We start from the raw sequence: 24,248 nt of genomic DNA, 5'->3' as shown, positions 1-24,248 counted from the left end.
TCAAATGAAGCAGATATCTATTAATATTGAGATAGCAACGTGCTCGACATGTTGGAGGTCTTCCATTGACACTACTTAGTAAGGTTTTACCAATGAAGAATCAGTACATGAAAGACTTAAATTGTATCACACATGGGTCTGTGTTTGGTTATTACTCTACCAACTCATATTTTTATCATAATTGTTTCTTTCTTCACTATTCTATGCTTAGGAGATCTGCTAATATGAATGGCTAAAGGATAAATAAAGCTGACAAACAAAAGTGAAGATATCTTTTGGCGTTAAGATAATTATAGATCATTACATGGTAGGAATAGCTGATAGTTCTAAAGTAATATGATTAAATAAAACAATTTAAAACTGTAATTCACCTCAGCTTTTTAAATATTTTGCTATTTCTCCTTTGTTGCTTCAAAGCTATGAATTTCAAGATTTATTTGTCACTATTCTCTATATTTTCTGCTGTACACAGTATTTGTGGGCTATGGCAACCAATCCCCTTGGGCTTTCTTTTGCTTTAATTTGCATAAACACAGGCATCATATGAATATTCAGTGAATGGCTTTGCATTAAGTAAGTGCCCTTAATCAGCTTTTCAGTTCAGTTTTATTGGTTGCACGCACAGTCAGTTATTTCATCCAGAAAATCTGAAGGCCCTACAAACTAACCAGGTAAGGATTGTAATTCCTTGATGCATTTAATGAAAGAATATTATCATTTGATTACATAGGTTCTGGAGAATGCTAAAAACATGATGATTTTTTTTCCCTATGTTTTTTTCTTCCCTTGGTGGTCAGGTGGATGCATGATTCTCTAATTTGCATAAACATCAGCTCTATGAATAATTCATCAGGGTTATTTTAAACACTAGGCTTCTACTTTGGATGGCACTAGGGTACCACCGTTTGATTGGCTGGATGCTGTTTTCATCACCAGCAGAATTCCTATAACATGAAAGCACCTAAAGGAGCTGAATTGAATATACAGTATTTGTTTTTTGAAAAATAGCTGTTATCTTTTCAAAGCAAATTGTGCTGCTTTTCCCCTTCCCTACCATTACAGCTTCTAGCTTTTCATGATAAATACATTACAAGCTCAAATGTGGCTATTTGTAGACTTGACCGGTGTCTGTGATTTCTGGAGAATGGGGTAGCAGCTGTATTCTTCTGAACATGCATAAACATGAGCGACATGTAAATAAGAAACCATCACATGCATATGGAGCCCTGCACAGCTCCATTGCTAGGTTTCATCTATTTTCTTTATCAGAATCTTCTCTTTGAATGATAACTTTGAGACAGTTTTGTCTATTTTAAAATATCATGAACAATTATGGTACTATATATGCATATAATAAGCATATATGATCTGACAAATTATTCCCTGTTGAATATGTTATTTATAGTTTTTTCTCAGCCCACCAGCAGATTTTTAAATTTGGTAGCTCTTTGTAATACAATAGTGGCAAGAGAAGTGTTAATCAAGAATGACCAGGATAATTAATTTAAATATTAGGGTGTAATTCACTCCCACAATTTACTAAAAATAAATTGTGCCTTTCTTTATGCTTGTGGAAATGAGGAATATGGAATTTCAAGGCATTCTTTATTAGTCTCTTCAACATCACCCATTTGCTTTTCTGATCTCAGAGTCCTCACTGACAAGATTCTCATTGTAAACATTTGTGAACGTGAAACATTACAGACCTACAGGACTGGAGAATGGTGCAAATTGAATTTAGTCTTTGGTACATTCCATTTTTGTTTTCCCACTCCATAGAGACATATAGCACAAATAAGATGCTAAGCAATTTCTGTTACAAAGGGTGTATTAAATGTTTTGTGCAATCAATTAGTTTGTGAAATCAACTATAAAATACTCCACATTCACTGTATTTCCCATACATTGTACGGATAAAATGCCAGAGACATCTTTAATAAGGAATAAAGAAGAATAAAGAAGGCTGAAAATTTTTCAGTAGTTAATAGATTTTCTACATGAAAATTTAAATGTTCCCTTTAAATCAATTTTGCACTCTAATATTATTCACTGATTTTTTGTAAATAATATGCAAATACATGAGTTACATATGATGCTAAAACTGAAGAAAAATAAAATCCTTTTTACTTTTTCTTTCTAGCTTTCTGTTCATCTAATGATAGAGTTGGGCTAGTTCTTTTTTTCCTTTATTTGAATTATTTGTAATTAGGTAGCTCTATTTCTATTTTATTTTATTATTATTATTATTATTTTTGCTATACCTTTGGAATAAAAATTTTAAAGGAATAGTTCTGAGACAATACTCCTTCACTTAGGACCAACATTCATGAACACATTTGACATATTTGTTATGTTGTCTATTGTCAAATGCTCCATATTTAAAAAATGGAGTAAGGAATTCAAAACTAAAGTTGTTTAAAATGAGAGGAAATTGCAAATTTCTCTCAGAATTCCATGTGACCATATTAGGAATTGTGTTTTACATGTTTTACATGTAATTATAAATAGTAATTTAAATCTCACATCTGCAGTGTGCTTTGTTTAATTAAATCTTGCAAAATTCAGTATGGATGCTGTTTAATTATCAGCCATTAAATGTTTACAGCTGTAATAAACACTATGCAATCTTTACCATTACTATATGAAGATTGTAGATTTAAGTGATGCTCATTCTATTGAATACTTTTCAAGAAACCAGCCATATATGTGTGTGTGTGTGTGTATATATATATCCAATATTTATTTCTTTCATTTGTTTCAAAATAATCCAAATTATTTTCTAAACAAGAAATAAGTTGTAATTTCACAAGAGAGTCCTATGATTCTGTAGATCTGTAAATATATGTCTATAATTCTGTTTTATGTGTGTATAATTTTGAAAATGAAAAATTCTCATCTAATTCTTTTTGATTGAGCTACTGTGAAATGTACAATTTCACATGATAAACTGAATTCCTTTATGTTTTTGCCATTTATATTATTTGGAGAAATCACTGAAGCTTCTTTAAAGAAAACGTATTTTTAATAAAGTTGAAAACTGCAAAGCTAGTGAGTGACCAAAGAATTTACCTTCCATTTCAGTAAGGGGTTCTTCCTAGAAGGGCAAGAGTCGTCTTGTATTATATAAGTCTTATTTAAAGAAAACAAAGCATTCAGCTAAATTTTAAAAATAAATCATCACCTCGATGAAATTAAAATTATAATACATTTCTAAGGAGGAAAAATAATTTGTATCTTGCAAATACAGTCTTATTTCATGTAGTGCTTTTATATTTTTAGACATTTTTAAAAGAAAAACAGTGAGGCTTTATATATATATATACGTGTATATATGTACACACATATATACACGTATATATATATACACACACATTCATACTGTCAATTAAAATATGTTTTCATTAACATCTATCTTATCATCCTGCATGTGGTGAACAAAAAAATCCATACACTCTTATCTGTAATTTTGCATCCTTGTTTTAATCGTTTGATTACATTGTCAAAAAATTGTTAGTGAGGGATTTAAGCAATTAAGGCTGTGTATATATCATTGCTAAATCCACTGGTAGTTAAGGAAAATTGCAACCAACCAGTGCTTTAGTCTGAAAAAGATAAAACCTAAATTAATCTACATGAAGTGAAGTACTAAACAAGTAATATTTTGTCTGCACAAAAGTTTTGGAACTGAATGATACCTTAAGGCAAGAAATATCAATTAGTTCATGTAGATCCCCTAGCAAATTCACGCACCTTTATGGGAGACTGTTCTCAATGTCGATAGGATAACCTCTCTTAATCTAAACTTAATCTGACTGGTGGGTGCAAGTGTATGACTTGAACACCTATTTTCAAATCCCTCCACCCAGTGGCACTCATCTCACAGGAACCCAATCATTCAGATTTGCAAACTTACTTAAAGCTTTCTTGTCATTGTTCTGAATGGATAGTGTTTAAATATAGATGGACAAAATAAGTCAGGCTTAATAACCTGTGTCTGAGTTAGCCAGTTAAGTTTCTTAGTATAGAAAAGGATGAGGAGGAGGAGGGGTGTGGCTTACTTTTGAGCTTTCCTGTTCTGATTGGACCTCCCTCTACCACTCTAATTGCTCAACTCCATTAGTTAGAACTGTATACTTAATTTTTTAATAGGGTTAAATTCTATAGAGTTATTGGGTAAGTTGAATTTGTATAGCTACTCTTAAAATATGATTCTAATTATAATTAGGTTATCACCCAATCTAAATAAAAATGCAGTAAGCTTTGGTAGTGTGTTTTTAATTAAATTTTTAATTCAGACCCCGTTTGAAATTTCCCAGTGGCATTCTGAACTTAGTGATTAGGAAAGCAAAAAAGTAATATTTGTAGTTAAAATTCCATTTTAAATATTAATTATTTTGGGTGAAAATAAACCACTTTCTATCTCTTTTTATCATACTATTTATCAAAGGCATATATGACATATTGATAGTCTACCTGGAATGGATACTTAAAACATAAAAACTTTTAGAAGAAATGTTTAATAAAGGAGGCTCTTTTAGGATTACCATGTGTTCTTTTTTTGTTAGTTTGTATAGTGCGTTAAATATATAGATTTTTAATAGTAAATTTTGAATAAATATATCCAGATTCAAATAGTATTGTATATAGTATTTTTTACATTTCTACTTATAAATGAGACTGGTTAAAAATTGAGGCATTATATATTTTTTTATCAAGTTATGGTATCAAAATTATATTAGCCTTATAAAATGTGTTGGACAGTTTTACTTCTTTCATTTTCTCTGATACAAATTGTACATGAATTATCCATTTCTTCAAGTTTGGTATAAATTGGTTCTAAATCCATCTGGGTCACGTATTTTTTGGGAGGAATCTTTTTTTTAATTCAATTTTTAAGTGGTAGTGATCAGTTGGTTTATTTATTTCTTATTGCATATATTTTGATTATTTACATTTTTCTAAGAATTTTTTCTTTTCATTTAAGTTTTCAATTTCACTAACTTAAACTTATTCATTGTATTCTTATGACATAAAACTTGTACTGTGTGAACAATATGCCTCCTTTTCATTTTGTATTTTATTTGCCTGTGATTTCCTATTTTTTCCCCTTGGACATTCTTGTAAGAGTTTTGTCTGTTATCAGTCCTTTCAATGTAACAGTTTTGGGTTTTGCATCTTACTGATATTATGTCCTTGTTCTTCATTTTATTGATTGTTGATCTTTAAAACTTTGTGGTCTTGGATTCCTTAGAGGTATCTCTAAGAATTGCACCAGCTCTAAAATTCTATGATTCTGTGAAAAGTTATTCGATGCTTAGAAGCCAATGAAATGCTCACATAAGCATAAAAGGAAGTGGGATACTAATTTTTACTGGGTGAATTTACTTATGTAGATATCCTTTGTCTGGAGTAATCACAACTAGACTATTTCACATTGCTATGAGTAGGCTTTAGTCTTTGAGGAAATCCACTTGGAAAGACTCTTGCAACGCATGATAATAATATGATTAAAAAAATTTTTAGAAAGTGTATCATTTTATTTAGATGGAGAGAACCCAAATAATCTGCAGAGTAGTATTTGGGATATGTTGTTCTTAGAATTAAAAACCAACACATTAATTGCTTAGAAAAGGTTTGTGAAAAGTTCACAATATAATATGAAATCATTTTATACTCATATAAAGGGTCACTAAATCTAGTTGGGATTTTTTTTTTTTTTTTTTTTACATTTTCTATTTTGTGAGTGGACCACTCATATAAAATTATTTCAAAATCAGGCAAAGCTAATAAAAGTTCATCAGGATTCTTTGAAAGCATTTCCTTAGTAAAATAAAATTCATGTCTTTCGTATGTTAACATTAAGTCAAGTTAAACTCTTGGTTAATAAATAGACACACACACACAAATCACAGACTGAATTCTTATCTGAGTGAAGAGTTGGCTTTTGTTTACTTGCTTGTTTACTTGCCTTTTGGTAAACTGTCCTAAGATGAATTGTTTCTTCATAATAGCATTTATTATTTTTCTCTTAGCCTGCTAACATGACAAATTGTATGGACTTAACAAATGGTGTAACTGATACTACATATTGGAGCTATTTGAGATTTCATGCAACCATACTTAAATAAACTGTAGGAAGAAAATAAGAACTTTTCTGAATACAGTATTTTAACAAAATGATCTATTGTCTTTTGGAATATAGTGACTTGGAGAGCTATAACACTAGACTTTTATCATCAGTTTTAACCCCTTTACCCCTCTTTTACTTATAGAACACTAGTTTGACATACTTTAGTTAATAAAGTCACTGGTTCATTTATCTGCTTGAAATGGTAATATAAATTTGAGAAGGTTAAAATAATTCTTTAAAGGTTGGTATGATATACAAGTGATCCAAGATGTAGAAAATAATTTTCTCTTAAATATAAATCATACTTACTGAAAATACTTTTCTAGTCATGATTATTTTTATTCCAATGTGATCAATTTTACATTTGCTTTTTAATGTGGTTTCAAGAGTAATTTTCTACTTATTCCAAGGTCTGTAAATTGTTTAGTTCAATATCTGGTTCCCAGATACTTGTATAAAAATATGTCTGAGCTTGCACCTATATTTTCACATGAAATTAGACCATTAAACCTAACTTCGAATACTCAATTCAGTGATTCTTTTACTCTGGGAATATCCAAATTCCTTTGCCACTAATTTTAAAGTCTTCTGGTCACAGTAAGAAGAATTTTGCCTACCAACAGACTATTTTAATAAGTTATATAAAGTACCCTGGAGAGAATTTGATTTCACATAGAAAAGATGAGAAAGTCTCAATAATAGTTGCTTCTTGATACATCTGAGACAATAAATGATATTTTAAAAATAGTAATATCAAGATTTTGGGGGTTTTTGCTAATAATTAATTTATAATACTTTCGTGCAATGTGATAGGATTTTTACCTGGTGGCCGATTTGTATAACATAATGGAACAAGCTGGGAATAGACTCAAATCTCATAAGAGGTCTTGCAATTATATAAGTACTCTCCTGGAAAGGCATTATCATTCTTTTTAATGTAGAATGCCACATTATTTTGCCAGTATTTATATTTCATAAATTAAACATCAAATGTCTTCTATCTTCTACTTCCTTCTGTGAGAAATAAATGATAAATAACTTTTTATAAGTACTGAGACTCACATGAGGCAATCTGTTGAGGGGAAGCCACAATAAAAAAAATACGATGCTACAAATACTTCTCTTTTCATGTCAAAATTTGTAACATTTTTCTCTGTATATTATCAGAAACGGAGAGGAATCTTGCCTCAAGTATTCATCCGCTTCTTCTGTTTATTCTCCACCTTAAATGCTAATCTTAGCATTTATACCACTATAATTCTCATTGAGGCTTATTGTAATATTCCAACCAATAGATCCAAACATGAGAAGGAAAATAAGGAGAAATTGCAGGTGATGATTAAAAAAAAAAAAGCAAAAAAGAAATTCATGTAAATGCTTGAATGTGAGGCAAGAGAGACAGTGAAAGAGACAAAAGAATAAAATAATATTACAATACGTGTATGCAAAAGAATGAAGTTGAGTCCTTATTTTACACAATATACAAAAGTTAACTCAAAATACATTAATGACCTAAATGTAAAACCCCAAGCCATAAAACTCCTAGAAGAAAACATAAATGAAAATCTTCATGACATTAGATTTGGAAATCGTTTCTTGGAAATGATACACAAATGCAAATATAGATAAATGGGACTATATCAAACTAAAAAACTTCTGTACAACAAAGAACCAATCAATAGACTGAAAAGGCAACATATGAAATGCAAGAAAATGTTGGAAATCATTAATCTGAGAAGTTAGTATCCAGAATATGTAAAGAACTCCTACAACTCAACAACAAAAACAACCCAATTAAAAAGTAGGCAAAGAACTTGAAAAGATGCTTCTGTAAGGATCATATACAAATGGCCAGCAAGCATATGAAAATATGCTCAATAGCAGTAACCATTAGAGAAATGGAGATCAAAACCACAATGAAATACTACTGTATATCTATCAGGATGGTTAATACCAAAAGGACAGAAAATAAGTGTTGGTGAGGACGTGGAGAAATTAGAAACCTTATGCACTGTTGGTGAGATTTTAAAATAGAGCACCTTCTGTGGAAAGCAGTATCGTGGTTCCTGAAGAAATTAAAATTATAACTCATATTACACAGCAGTCACACTTCTGGATATACAGTGGTCTTTTGGTATCTGTGGGAGACTGCTTCCAGGACTTCTAGAGAATATCAAAATTTATGAACATTCAAGTCCTTCATATAAAATAGCACAGTATTTGCATATAACTCATCACATCCTCCCATATACATTAAGTCATCTCTAGATTACTTATAATACCCAATATAATGTAAATGGCTATTATACTATATCATTTAGGGGATAATGACAAGAAAAAAATGTCTGTACACATTCAGTGGAGGTGCAATATTTGTTTCCAAACACTTTGATCCGTTGTTAATTGAATCCACAGATGGAAAAACCCATGGATATAGGGCGCCAACTATGTATCTAAAAAAATCTAAAGCAAGATCTCAAAGAGATATTTGCATATTCATGTTCATGGCAACATTATTCACAATAATTAAGAGGTGGAAACACACAAATATCCATCACTGGATGAGTGGCTAAAAATATGTGTCTATATACACAATAAAATATTATTCAGCCTTACAAAGGAACGCTATTTCACATACTACAACATGAGTGAACTGTGAGGGCATTATGCTAACTGAAATAAGACTGTCACAAAAGGACAAATACCAGATGATTCCACTTATACAAGGTATCAGCAGTAGTCAAACTCAGAAACAGAATGGTGGTTGCCAGAATCTGGGAGGGAGGAGAAATGGGAATCGTTCAATGGGTAAAGAGTTTCAGTTTTGCAACATGGAAAAATTCTAGAGATGAATACACAACAATGTGAATATTCTTAAAACTACTGAACTGTGCATTTTAAAATGGTAAATTTTCTCTTATGTTTTTTGTACCACAATAAAAAATTTTGAAAGAATGTTGCATAATTCAACATGTACTAACCAATATAAATGATTTTGCCAAACTTTTCATTATTAAGAAAATCGATTTAAAGTCAATTAAAAAATACATCTCCATAAATTTTTGAAAGAATAGTGTAATGCCAAAGTATTTTTTATAGTGAAAGTCAGTAACATACACAAACTTAGAGATTGAAAAATCTGGGTAATTGTTACATTATATTGAACAAACAGGCAATTTGGCAAGCCAAAAAAATGTTCATTTTATTCTAAATGTTATCTACTTATATTAGCTTTTGAGAGACTTAGAACACATTTGTATTTTATTTTATATCCTGATTAGCATTTTGATCATTTTGTGTTTCTAGTATGTTGAATCATAAAACTGTACATCTAGCTCCTTATCCATCCATCCACCCACCATGCAATCATGTGCATAATATTTATAATATATAATTTTCCTCTTTTTTCTTCCCTCTACATTGCAATACCTGTGAATTATTATCATTGTTATGTATCCCCAAATATCTTAATTTTCTAAGAACTTAAAGAATTATGAAAGAAGAGTCACTACAATTTTTAAGAATTATCATAATATTTGATGACACTGTGAGGCAAATCTCGTACATTTTTATCTATCTATAAAATCTCTGAAATGATAAGGGACAGCAAACTTTACTCTTACCCTTTTCTTAAACTAAATGAAAAGGGAGCTGGATCGTGATTCACAATGGATGATCTTCTCACTCACTAATAACAACTATTGCGTTTGCCATTCTTCACACCAGTTGCTGTGTCAGGACAACCGCATATTTTGTACAGTTCTCTCTAACACATGTTTTGAAATTTACTCTCCAGAGACCATCTGCTATAAATGGGCTGCAGTGCAGTTAATGAATTTTTTTTTTTTTTTTTTTTCTGAGACGGAGTCTCCCTCTGTCGCCCAGGCTGGAGTGCAGTGGCCGGATCTCAGCTCACTGCAAGCTCCACCTCCCGGGTTCACGCCATTCTCCTGCCTCAGCCTCCCGAGTAGCTGGGACTACAGGCGCCCACCACCTCGCCCGGCTAGTTTTTTGTACTTTTTGGTAGAGACGGGGTTTCACTGTGTTAGCCAGGATGGTCTCGATCTCCTGACCTCGTGATCCGCCCGCCTCGGCCTCCCAAAGTGCTGGGATTACAGGCTTGAGCCACCGCGCCCGGCGAGCTAATGAATATTTTATTGCCTTCTCTCCTTTTTCTGATCTAGAATGGAAACCATGGGGAAAATGTGAAGTGTCAAATTGACAGAGATGTTTCATTGATCCACTCGTTCTCCAAAAGTGTTTTGTTAAGTATATGTGTGTATTTTATGTAATCAATTTACTAATGCAGATACACATCAGGGAAAACATGAAAGACTCAATATTAATGTGTCTAATTTTTAAGCATAATTTCTGTCATTATGAGCGCATCACTTCTGATTAACTTGAAATAAAATAGTCATTGACTGGAGGAATGAATCTAATAGGTCATATGTTCTCTAGAAAGTCAACTGTTTTGAGAAAATCTGTAGTGAAATCGTTCACCACCACCATGTTTCTGTTGTCACTAATAGATCGTCTTTGCCTTGTGCCCCTGTGTGTGAAATAGTGCTGAATTTCTCATATTGTTATTTGTCTACCAGAGAATGAATGAGAGGTCCAAGTCAAATTTGGAGCATTACCCTTCCAAGTTTCTTCTTTCTGGGATAATTCACAAAATAACTCTGTTACTATTAGTGAAACAGTGTCTTGTAACATTACCCCTTTGCACTCCAGGAATTTCATATATGTTTTCTATGGTTTTAAAAACACATCAGCTAAAATATCATGTGAAATTTGACAAATTTATATTGCTCTAGCCACGTGGTGCAATTAAAGGAGAACACTTACTGAAGATCTAGTATGTGTCCAATATCATGTTAAACATTTTAGATGTATCATCTCATTTTATCTTCACAACCACACTAATATGTATGTACTTATGATTCACAGTATGTGCTCATGGTTCACAGCTGCATGCTTCTCCAGGAATTCCCCTAGCTGAAGATAGCTCTCTCACTTGATGGTTGGTAGAATAAAGGAAGAGAACAGCAAGGAGTTCAGAATGACTGAAGAGATGCGCCAGGAACTTGAGTCATGCTAAGCAGCTGAAGTGTTATTCCTTAGGCCATTGTACTTAGGATTAAGTAATACATATTAGTTGACATAAAATGTAGGTATTATCTACATTTTATAATTGTGGAAATTCAGGTTATGAAAGGCCAAACAACTTATTCAAGGTCACACATCAACTACATTGAAAGTTGGGTTAGTCTAATGCAAAAGCCTATACACTTTCTATTATATCACGTGGACCCCAGGTTAATATTGATAGTCCTTTACATTATGAATTAAATTAGAGTTATGATAGATAAGTTCATTGCGTTTCTAAAATAAAAGTAGAAACTAAAAGAAATACTTGAGTTCTTATTATATAATGAACACTATGCAAGTTTTCCAAATGCTTTCAAATGTTTTCTACTGAAACCTTAAGATAAAATTAGATAATTTCTACAGATAAATGTGATACATATGGTAAGAATTCTGAACTCTAGATTTCATTTCTAGTTAATAGCGTATATATTTTTCTCAATTAAGGTAGATAATTCATTCTTTTAACCTCATATAAACATTATAAATATGTAGGTTTTGCTTTTAGATGGATTAAATGAGTTTTTGTTGATAAATCAATCTATCTACTCACCAAATATTTGCTGAGTATATACTATATGCCAGGCACCCTTCTAGGTGTGGGAGTTGAGCAGTGAATGAGAAATATATGTGCCGATGAATTTCTATTCCACTGACTTTCATTTCTGGAACAAACTCTCACACTACATTGAAATATATTAAAGTTATAGAAAACATGCTTATTCTATAACTGTTTTCTGCCATTAGTTTGATTCAAGTTTGTTGAGATGATCAAAACATCAAACCTGGGGTACATGAACTTAAAGTATAATAATAATAAGAATATGTTCTAAAAAAATCAAACCTAAGGTATATTTTAATCTACTTACTGGTAAAAACAATTCCTTCATTTTTTTTAACCTCAAGAATTGAGTAGAAACAAAGCCAAGACAGGCATTAGTTAAAACAGTACTCTTACCTCCTTCAGTCAACAAATAACACAAATAGCAAATTCTTAGATGAAGTAAGTGGTGGTGTAGTTGAACCTTGTTTAATTAGTTTTTGGTAATCATATCTCTTATGTTCTTTTGCTTTCTTATCTCTGTTTCTGTATCTAATGCCTAAGTCATTTGGTTTACATGGATCTCATTATCTCTCAACATCTTTACAATCACCCTTTTGCATATTTATTTTCACTCATTGACCTTGCTTTTTCAGTTTCTCCATTATTTCCTTACTTCTGAATTCATGGCATAAAAAGATTCAGATCCATTGTATATGTGAAGGTGTCTAGTACACGTAGTTACAGTGCTATGATATAGTACTGTGATGTTTCAGCATATATGTTGACCTTTACAAATTTTGTTCAGGTCTTAAAATTCAGTATTATGTATATATGAATTTTCTTTATTTTCTTATTACTTGAACAGAATTTAAAAGATAGAAAAATATAGAGAATAAGGGTGAAATTCTCCCACAAAATGCAAATATGCCCATATAAAAATTTTCCCCAGTAAAAAGTGGACAGACAAGAAACAAAAAGGGTAAAAATAAGTAATTTTCACAAAATCTAATTTGGGTGCTTCTTCTTTAGCTTATACACAAGTGGGCATAAAAATTGAAAAACTGTTGTTAGGTAGAAAGTAGACTTTTTAAACCTTTGCTGCTGGTAGGTAATTGATACAGGAAGGGAGCTTTGAGCAAAGACTTTTGGGTACAAGAGATGGAGCTGTTTTCTTCCTGTCAAAGCCACTGCTTCAAATAGAATGTGTTTAAACATTTTCCTTAGTAGTTGACTTACTTTCAGAATTGGAAAACTTAGCCTGAAATTGAAATTACAGTATTTGCCTATATATGTACATTAGAAAATAGAACTAGAAATAGCCTGTGGTATAGAATTACAATTGGTGAATACTCTGCATTTTTAAAATCAAAACTTTGAATAATATGCTATTAGCATGTTGAGATTCACACAGGGAAGCAGATAATTGACATGAATTGAGACATAGCTGATGTTCATTTAGTGACATCACCAGATGATAAAAGGAGAAGTGGCCAACACCAGAACAATGGCATAGCTATACCACAGTTAAAAGTACAGACAAATATTGTACAATTATTTATTTATATATTAATTTATTGGGATTGCATACTTTATTGAAATCTGGGCACTATGATAGATCTCAGGAATATAACAGTGAACAAAACAAATACAATAAAACAGAAACAAATATAGTGGTATATACACTGTATAGTGGTAGTACACACTGCCTACCCAGTATCTACTCTTCCCTTTTCCTTAGTAAAAACAAAAAACAAAACCCAAAACACTCTATACTATTGGGACCACTAAAGTGCTCAGATAATAATGACACTTTCCATCCTCCCTTTCAAACAGACATGTCCAGTGAAATGTAAGTAGAAGACAATGCATAATTTTTTCAAGAAAGTTATTCAGCTGGGAGGTATATTCCTCTGCACCTGGCTTCTTTCTCCTTTCTCCTATCCAGAATATGAATATAATGCCCAGAGCTGAAGCAGCCATTTTGAGACCATGAGACAAGTGGAAGATAGAAACAATATTTGAAAATGTAGCTCAGAAAAAATGGAGCCTGGTTCTCTGGTAAAAGCTCAGAGTAATTGTAGAAATTCAGAAAAACGCAACTCTGAATTCCTTCTGCATGAAAAATAAAATCATTTATTCATCTTAATGAAGCTATTATTACTTGTGTTTTCTAAGATATGAAGCTCTTTCTAATCTGGTCAGATTCCTACATAATAGAGAAAATACATTACTTCTAACACAAATATGAATTTATATACATATTGAAATGTTATTCCAGATAGGGATTTGGTTATTTTCAACTAAATCCTGCACGTAACCCTACCACCACTCCAGGTTTACAAAGTCCTCTGTTGAAAGACTGCTTTCCTAAGAAAATATTTAAAGTATTTTAAGAAAAGTTGTCTAACCAGAGAACCTGGTCGATCATTCTAAGCAGCTTTTGGTGTTCAGGATGGTTGAACTAGCCAAGAGCCTCTCACCCAATAAATTTCAAGGTAAACTGCTCTTATGTTACTGTTTCTGTTGTGTCTGCTTTGCTTTCAGCTTTACCATTTTCTAAATTTTCATAACACATCCTTTATATCAAAATTAATTGCTTAATTAACTACCTTTAACAATTTTCTCTCTTCAGTAGAATTACCCTTACAACAAGAACACTGTTTCTTCATACTATTTTAGTGGCCATGCTCAGACTAGCACAGGCTACTCAATTATTAACTAGATGACTCCATGATCCAGGGATCCTTGTTTAGTGAATAAAACATGTTCTTGTCATTTTTATAGGAATATTTTAAATTTTTTTAATGTTTCTATCAGTATGTCTTATAACCTAAATATGTTTTATAACATTTAAGAGTTTCATCTTTTGTTGCAATTTACAAAAGCATTTTTAGAAGAGAGTCTTTAGAGATCTTAGTGATATATTTAGTAACATTACTCAACATGTTGTTCTTTCATTCTTTTATTTAATAGATCTTTCTTGTACTCTCTATGTAGCAGGCACTAATCTAAATTGGAGGGGAGAAAGGGGCGGACAGGACAGGAGTGAGTGAGGCAAAGTCTACCCCACAAAAAGTCTACACCACAAAAAGTCTATACCACAGAAAGTTCACATTCTAATTGGGAAAGCAGGCTATAAACAAGTATGCAAATGCATAATATACATAGTAAGAATACCATAGTAATACACAATATACGTATTAAGAATACATAGTAATACATAATATACATATTAAGAATAAAATTTATAAAAAGAATAAATTTAAGAATAAAACATTCTGGTAAGAAATTAAAGTAGGATAAGAGGGGAGAGAACGCTGGGATGAGAATTATTTTGATGTGAAAGGTAGCAAAGCCAGCAACATAAAGATCTGGAAAAAATGGATTCCAGGACCTGAATTAGAAATAAGCTGGGTTTATTTCAGAAATAGACAGAAACCTAGTGTAGCTGGAGGATCATGAGTGAGGCAGAATGGTAGGAGATGAGCGCCCAGAAGGAAACAGATGGTGCAGGACCTTGGAGCTGAAAATAAGAACTGGATTTTACTCCAAGGGTAATGATAAGTTACTGGAAATTTTAATCAGGGCAATGCATTATCAGATTTATTAATATGAATTAAATTGTTCTGGCTACTGGGTAAAGGGGAAAATATTTATTTGCGAGCCTAAGTAGAAACTGGGAAACCAGGTAAGAGAGGAAGAATATAGTTCAGTTGAGAAATAATGTACATTGGACTAGGAGGGTAATGGTGAGGAGTGAAAAGGGAAAATTCAGAAAATATTCAGCAAGTAGAACTGACAAGACTTGCTGATGCAGCGGGTATGAGGTGGGCAGTGTTTACTCCAGGGTCAACATATAGAGCAGATGAAATCCCAGAGTGACAACCTTAACACCCTGAGGTATTGAATAAAATATTTTTGTTTTATCCTGAGAAAATGCAGCTTTCCTTAAAAGAGCTGGCCTTTCAACAGGATGACCTGTCAGAGGATAAAGGGAGCCACAGAATCCTTTGTGAAGAATTTTTAACTAATAATTCTTTTAAGTGGCTAATCAAGAAGTGGAGACAGAAAAAACAAAAGATGATGATTTCATAATAAATACTATTTTATGAACAGTGTAAATGATCTGATTTCTAAATCACAAATGTTCATATTTCTTTTTTTGTTTCATCTCAGACTTTCACTTTGTCCCTGGGCAACCGGTTTAATTATAGTGAGAAAAAAAAATTGACAACTTAAAAATGTATAAGACTAGATTGGTTAAGTTGAAGGTATTCTCTTAGAGTAGGATGCTAGCTATATTTTATTTGAATTATCAGGTACTATTAACAATGTAGACATTTGGAGAAAGAAGTGCGTAAAGAAAATTGACAGCTTTGTGGATGGCTTGAAAGGTAGGAATAAGATATATTTTTTAAAAATCCCAGAGAAAAGGAATGAAGCTTCCCAAATGCAGAGAACTCGGTGATTAAGCATATTGTCAATAGAGTCTGACAGTAGGTATGCAATAAGAGTTTGGGTATTTCCTACAAAGATGCTATTGCGCCAGGGAGATAAACATACATCCACCAATTTTCTTTTTGGGTTTGATGAGTTTGCCCCAGTTCTTCCAATCAACAAGACTAGGATTTAATGGTATTATTGTTGGTTTTAATGATTTTACTGGGAACATTTATCTGGAATACGGCTGGTTTGTGACAGATCACAGGAGGAAAATCAGTATGTGATTGATACATAAGCAGATAGACACTGAAACAACTGTGGCTAGGTTGTTGTAGGCAAATGGAAACTGAAAATATTTAATGTGCCACTAAATAAAATTTGTTTGTTTTTACATGATAGCTTTTAGACATTCTTTGTAATTTTAGAAATTAAGGACCGAAAAGGAACTGATGAATACAAGAGTTTAAAGCTTATTTGAAAACACTAAAATTTTAGCTCTCAATTCCCATTAAAAATCTCAGTGTAGGAAACTTCTAAAAATGAAGCATGATCAAAGAGCATGAGCAATAAAAGTTTTTGCCAGAGAGAGTCTGATCTTCCTAACTTAAGCTAGGCTATCAGGTTCACTGGGGACAATAGTGTAACTCAGTGTCGGAACTTGAATTTATCAAGTAGAGACTATGCATTAAAATAATTTCATTTAGTGTTCAAGCAACACTAAGATGTGGTTATTATTGTAGACATTTCACAAGATAAGGTAGGCAAATATTATCTGGAGGTGAAGTGGTGGAAGTATGAGGCAAACTCATACTCTTCATGATATTTCTACATCCTTTTCTCAGTAAGTCTCTTCGTTAGCAGTAGGGAATCTTCCATTAGTTAGAGAGAAAATGATTAAGAGGCAAATTTCAGCTCCTAAGGTAAGAGGAAGCACCGTCTACCCATTAAACACTCTCAAATAAAATGAACTTTCCCAGAAGGTATTGAGATCTCATGTCTATGATTATATTCTGTAATCATGATGAAATAAATGATTAGGAATGGGATTTTACTAATAAATTCAACTTATTATAAAAAAGGAGTAAGGTAGGTAGATGTCACTGCTAACAGTACCCAAGGAAGATCAGGAAAGTTCGGACTCTAACCCCTTCATCCCTGTGAGAGACCCCCAAATCATCACTGTTCATCTTCCATTGCCTTGCAGAACAGTAAGGGTTGAAACTGAAGGCCAATTGAGAGTACTCTCCACCGCGAGTTTCTTATGAATTGACTCATGTTTATCAGATAATAAATAACACTAAAAGGCACCAGTTAGCTTCTGACCTCAAGGAGTGCTACTTTCAACTCCTGCAATCTTCGAAAAGAGATCTGATACCTGACATCTTGACAAAAGCACATCCCATCTTTTGACGGAAGCAGAACCAAAATTATTGATGTTACTAGTGATTCAGGGTACTCTAGATTGTTTGGAGTCCTATATAAATACATTTAAGAGACAAAAAAATTGCTGCCTTAATCTAAGCACAAATGACCTTAGTAGCTAGATACTGCTTACTCCGCAGATGCATTAGGGCTATACTAGTTCTACTCCTATTTCTTAAGAAGCTGTGTTTTCTCTAATTTATTTCCTTTTTGATCTTCACCTATAGTTTTGCTGGGCTTATTTATAATTTCTGTATCCATAGATAAATAATCGCTGTGGCTTTAGCATTAAATAATATCTATTTAATATTTTGAGTCATAATTTTTATTGTGTCTTATGATAATGACTGGTAATTAACAGAAAGGTGACAGATTTCTAAAGACACCTTTGAAATGTGGCTATTTGCCTCTGTCCTCCCACCTTTTAAAATAAACTGTATTTTATATCTTTATTATCAATGAATATTATATGATCTGAATACTGTTATGATAATCTACATGTGTATCATAAGAAATATAGAAAATATTTATTACAACTATTGGCAAGAATGTGGAGTAACTGGAAATCTCTTACACTGCTGGTTGGAAAATAAACCGTTTTAAACACTTTGATGAAGAGTTTGGTAGTGTCTTACATTTTAAATACACATCTTCCAAATAATCTATTATCCCATCCTTAACTACTTGTCCAGGAGAAATAAATATACTTTTCCATCCAAGATTTGTATGAAAAAGTTCATAATAGCTTTATTTGTAATAACCCCAAAGTGGAAACAACACAAACGCACAAATACACGTGAACAGTTAAAATAAAATGTGTGGATTCACAGCTGAATTCTACCAGAGGTACAAGGAGGAGCTGGTACCATTTCTTCTGAAACTATTCCAATCAATAGAAAAAGAGGGAATCCTCCCTAATTCATTTTATGAGGCCAACATCATCCTGATACCAAAGCCTGGCAGAGACACAACAAAAAAAGAGAATTTTAGACCAATATCCCTGATGAACATCGATGCAAAAATCCTCAATAAAATACTGGCAAACCGGATTCAGCAGCACATCAAAAAGCTTATCCACCATGATCAAGTGGGCTTCATCCCTGGGATGCGAGGCTGGTTCAACATTCGCAAATCAATAAACATAATCCAGCATATAAACAGAACCAAAGTCAAGAACCACATGATTATCTCAATAGATGCAGAAAAGGCTTTTGACAAAATTCAACAGCCCTTTATGCTAAAAACGCTCAATAAATTCGGTATTGATGGAACGTACCTCAAAATAATAAGCGCTATTTATGACAAACCCACAGCTAATATCATACTGAATGGGCAAAAACTGGAAAAATTCCCTTTGAAAACAGGTACAAGACAGGAATGCCCTCTCTCACCACTCCTATTCAACATAGTGTTGGAAGTTCTGGCCAGGGCAATCAGGCAAGAGAAAGAAATCAAGGGTATTCAGTTAGGAAAAGAAGAAGTCAAATTGTCCCTGTTTGCAGATGACATGATTGTATATTTAGAAAACCCCATCGTCTCAGCCCAAAAGCTCCTTAAGCTGATTAGCAACTTCAGCAAAGTCTCAGGATACAAAATTAATGTGCAACAATCACAAGCATTCTTATACACCAGTAACAGACAAGCAGAGAGCCAAATCAGGAATGAACTTCCATTCACAATTGCTTCAAAGAGAATAAAATACCTAGGAATCCAACTTACAAGGGATGTCAAGGACCTCTTCAAGGAGAACTACAAACCACTGCTCAGTGAAATCAAAGAGGACACAAACAAATGGAAGAACATACCATGCTCATGGATAAGAAGAATCAATATCGTGAAAATGGCCATACTGCCCAAGGTGATTTATAGATTCAATGCCATCCCCATCAAGCTACCAATGACTTTCTTCAGAGAATTGGAAAAAACTGCTTTAAAGTTCATATGGAACCAAAAAAGAGCCCGCATTGCCAAGACAATCCTAAGTCAAAAGGACAAAGCTGGAGGCGTCATGCTACCTGACTTCAAACTATACTACAAGGCTATAGTAACCAAAACAGCATGGTACTGGTACCAAAACAGAGCTATAGACCAATGGAACAGAACAGAGTCCTCAGAAATAATACCACACATCTACAGCCATCTGATCTTTGACAAACCTGACGAAAACAAGAAATGGGGAAAGGATTCCCTATTTAATAAATGGTGCTGGGAAAATTGGCTAGCCATAAGTAGAAAGCTGAAACTGGATCCTTTCCTTACTCCTTATACGAAGATTAATTCAAGATGGATTAGAGACTTAAATGTTAGACCTAATACCATAAAAGCCCTAGAAGAAAATCTAGGTAGTACCATTCAGGACATTGGCATGGGCAAGGACTTCATGTCTAAAACACCAAAAGCAACGGCAGCAAAAGCAAAAATTGACAAATGGGATCTAATTAAACTAAAGAGCTTCTGCACAGCAAAAGAAACTACCATCAGAGTGAACAGGCAACCTACAGAATGGGAGAAAATTTTTGCAATCTACCCATCTGACAAAGGGCTAATATCCAGAATCTACAAAGAACTCAAACAAAAATACAAGAAAAAAACAAACAACCCCATCAAAAAGTGGGGAAAGGATATGAACAGACATTTCTCAAAAGAAAACATTCATACAGCCAACAGACACATGAAAAAATGCTCATCATCACTGGCCATCAGAGAAATGCAAATCAAAACCACAATGAGATACCATCTCACACCAGTTAGAATGACAATCATTAAAAAATCAGGAAACAACAGTTGTTGGAGAGGATGTGGAGAAATAGGAGCACTTTTACACTGTTGGTGGGATTGTAAACTAGTTCAACCATTATGGAAAACAGTATGGCAATTCCTCAAGGATCTAGAACTAGATGTACCATATGACCCAGGCATCCCAATACTGGGCCCAAAGGATTATATATATTATATATATATACGCAAAGATTATAAATTATTCTACTACAAAGACACATGCACACGTATGTTTATTGCAGCACTATTCACAATAGCAAAGACTTGGAATCAACCCAAATGTCCATCTGTGACAGACTGGATTAAGAAAATGTGGCACATATACACCATGGAATACTATGCAGCCATAAAAAAGGATGAGTTTGCGTCCTTTGTAGGGACATGGACGCAGCTGGAAACCATCATTCTTAGCAAACTATCACAAGAAGAGAAAACCAAACACCGCATGTTCTCACTCATTGGTGGGAACTGAACAATGAGATCACTTGGACTCGGGAAGGGGAACATCACACACTGGGGCCTATCATGGGGAGGGGGGAGGGGGGAGGGATTGCATTGGGAGTCATACATGATATAAATGATGAATTGATGGTTGCTGATGAGTTGATGGGTGCAGCACACCAACATGCCACAAATATACATATGTAACAAACCTGCACGTTATGCACATGTACCCTAGAACTTAAAGTATAATAAAAAAAATAAATAAAAATAAATAAATAAATAAATAAAATAAAATGTGTTCTATTTATACAATGGAATACTATTCAGCAATTAAAAGGAATGAATTATTGATGCAGACTACCATGTAGATGAATCTCAAAATTATTATACTGGTAAAAGAAGTACATACTGAGTGATTATATTAATATAAAGTTCTTTAAAAAGGCAAACTAGTCTCTAGTGACAGAAACAGATCAGTTGCCTGGGGAGCCAACTGGAAGGGGAGAATGGGCATGGGAAAAGGAGGGATTATAAAAGGACAAGAGGAAATTTTGAGGGTTGACAGGTTCATTATATTGCTTCTGGGAAAGCTTCCCTGACAAATATTTATTTCAAAACTTACATTGCATTTTCAATATGTGCACTTTGTTTTATGTCAATTTTATCTCAATATGTTACTTTAAAACTACACTACATAAGCGAAGTGCTTGGTTTTGAAGAAAAATATATTTAAGTCAAAGGTCATAATTATATTTATGAAATTTGATTAATACTTTGTTAATATATTCAGAAGGAAGACTAGTCATTTCTAAAAAATACACAAAATGCCAAACAACAGCCACAACAGAATATGTGTCATCCTGACAATACCTTCTTGTCTGTCCCCACTGAGAAATTTTTAGTTATAGAATTCATACAAGTCTTTTCAAAGAGTTGGTGTTGGAGATGTTGAAATAAAAAAAAAAAAAACTTATGAATGACCTGTATTACAATGGATATCATATTTGGTTTATGTTTAGCTCCATTTTCATTCTAACTACGAAAAAGGAAAATAAATTTTCAAATAGAGACGAACGTTCTTTTCAATGAAATCTGAATCTGCTACTCTGTTATTGCTGTTTGCAATAAACCATTACCTAAGTCCCAATCATGTATCATGTAGAGATATTAGTAGTCACTCTGGATAGTACCCACCTAAAGTTCAGTCAAGGTGAGGAGAACTCTAAAGTATTCTTCATCATCAGTTATTCCGAAAGATGGGATTCAGTAATTCAGTGGAATTTAAACTTAATTCTTCTGAGGAAATTCATGCAAATGGCATGTAAGTCACTAATATACATAGCCTATTTTAAATTATAATATTTACATGTACATTTTAAAAGTTAGCACACCAACACACATTACAAAATTTAATATACATCTTCAAAGTAAAATTTTCCCACCTCCTGGAAATAATGAAATTGGAGTCTAGAAAACGTCTTTATTTCATGTTTCTCAACTTTGCTGTACTTTAGTGTGAAGAAACTCTTTTTTGTTCAGTACCAATATTGCCTTCTCCTGGTAGTAGCCTCAGTACTACTGTATATCTTTCTATTTACTCTAAATGTAAAAAAAGAAAAACAAAATGAAATCCTTTCATTTATTTGCATTCCTGCTATTTCTTGTCATCTAAGAATTGTACTATATCATCCAAGTTCAGTTCTAATCGGATGCAGTAATACTTGTTGCTATAGTATACAGTGAAAGGAGCTGCTGTCTGTAGGCTAGTATTTAGCTGTTGTTCCCCCTTGTATTGTAAGGTCCTCCTTTGTTGCAGGCATTTACTATTTTCAGACAGAAACTCAGTAAAGAGTTTCAAATCTTCATAATACTTTAATACCTCACTGAGAAGCAGTGTGATATAGGTGTGATTAAACATCCAGATCCTGTCTGTGAAAAAGGATCTTTCTTCCAGGCATTAAAAAAAGGCATTTCAGGTCAATTGATAATGACTTAATAACTCTGGGTACCCCCAGAAACCTCACCGTTTAATAACTTACTCAGAAGAGACAGAGTATATCCAAAAGGTTAAAAGCATAAACTTAAGGGCAGGTAAGGCTGGCTTTCTGGGTGTGCAACCTGTGCTTATAAGGATCCTGTTTAAGGTTCTGTTGTCACTGTCTTGAAACTCTTAATGATTTTTGAATAAGAGGTTCCACATTTTCATTTTTCACTGAGTTTGACAAACTAGGTAGCCAATCTTACTTATGGTTCAATGCATATATTGTGTGACCTTCTAAGAACAGGTTTCCTCATCCATAAAATGAAGATACTGTTGTACCTACCTCCCAGGATCATTCTTAGGAGCATAAAAGAAAAAATTTAGCTCGACGTCTGACACATAGTAAATACTGAATAAATATTGGTTATTATCTTTGTTGTTATTGAGTCATCACGTTCATTACTACGTGCTGTCTTAAAATGCCCACAAAACAGAAAATTTTACTTTGAAGATGTATATTAAATTTTGTAATGTATACTAGTGTGTTAACTTTTAAAATGTACATGTAAATGTTATAATTTAAAATAGGTTATGTATATTACTGACTTACATGCCATTTGCATGAGTTTCCTCACTAGAATTAAGTTTAAATTACACTGAATCCCATATTTCGGAATAATCAATGATGAAGAATAGGGTTCTCCTCACCTTGACTGAACTTTAGATAGGTTTCTTCTTGACTATAGGCTCCTGATCTTCTTTTTATTAGAGCATTTACTTTAGATAATTTGCAATTATAAGTTATTTTTCTTTATCCAATCCACTGTTGATGGGCTGATTCCATGTCTTTGCTTTTGTGATCGTGCTGCACCAATCGTGACTATGCGTGCCTTTTTGGTAGACAATTTACATTTCTTTGAGTATACACCCAGTAATTGGGTTGCTGGGTCCAATGGTAGCTCTGTTTTTAGTTCTTTGAGAAATCTCCAAACTGCTTTCCACAGGGGCTGAACTAATTTGCATTTCCACTAACAGTGGCTAAGCCTTCCCTTTTCTTCACAACTGTCCCAACATCTGTCATTTTGTTTTTACTTTTTAACAATGGCCATTCTGACTGATGTAAGATGGTCTCTTATTGTGGTTTTGATTTGCATCTCTCTGATGATTAGTAATGTTGAACATTTGTTCACATGTATGTTGGCCACTTGTATATCTTTTTTGGAGAGGTGTCTGTTCATATCCTTTGCCCATTTTTTAATCGTGTTATTTGCTTTTTGCTTGTTGATTTGCCATTTGACCCAGCAATCCCATTACTGGGTATATGCTCAGAGAAAAATAAATCATTCTACCAAAAGACA

This window comes from Trachypithecus francoisi, unplaced genomic scaffold (assembly GCF_009764315.1).
Source record: "Trachypithecus francoisi isolate TF-2019V2 unplaced genomic scaffold, Tfra_2.0 Lachesis_group2, whole genome shotgun sequence".
Taxonomy (NCBI): Eukaryota; Metazoa; Chordata; class Mammalia; order Primates; family Cercopithecidae; genus Trachypithecus; species Trachypithecus francoisi.
Note: the sequence above shows the minus strand (reverse complement) of the source record.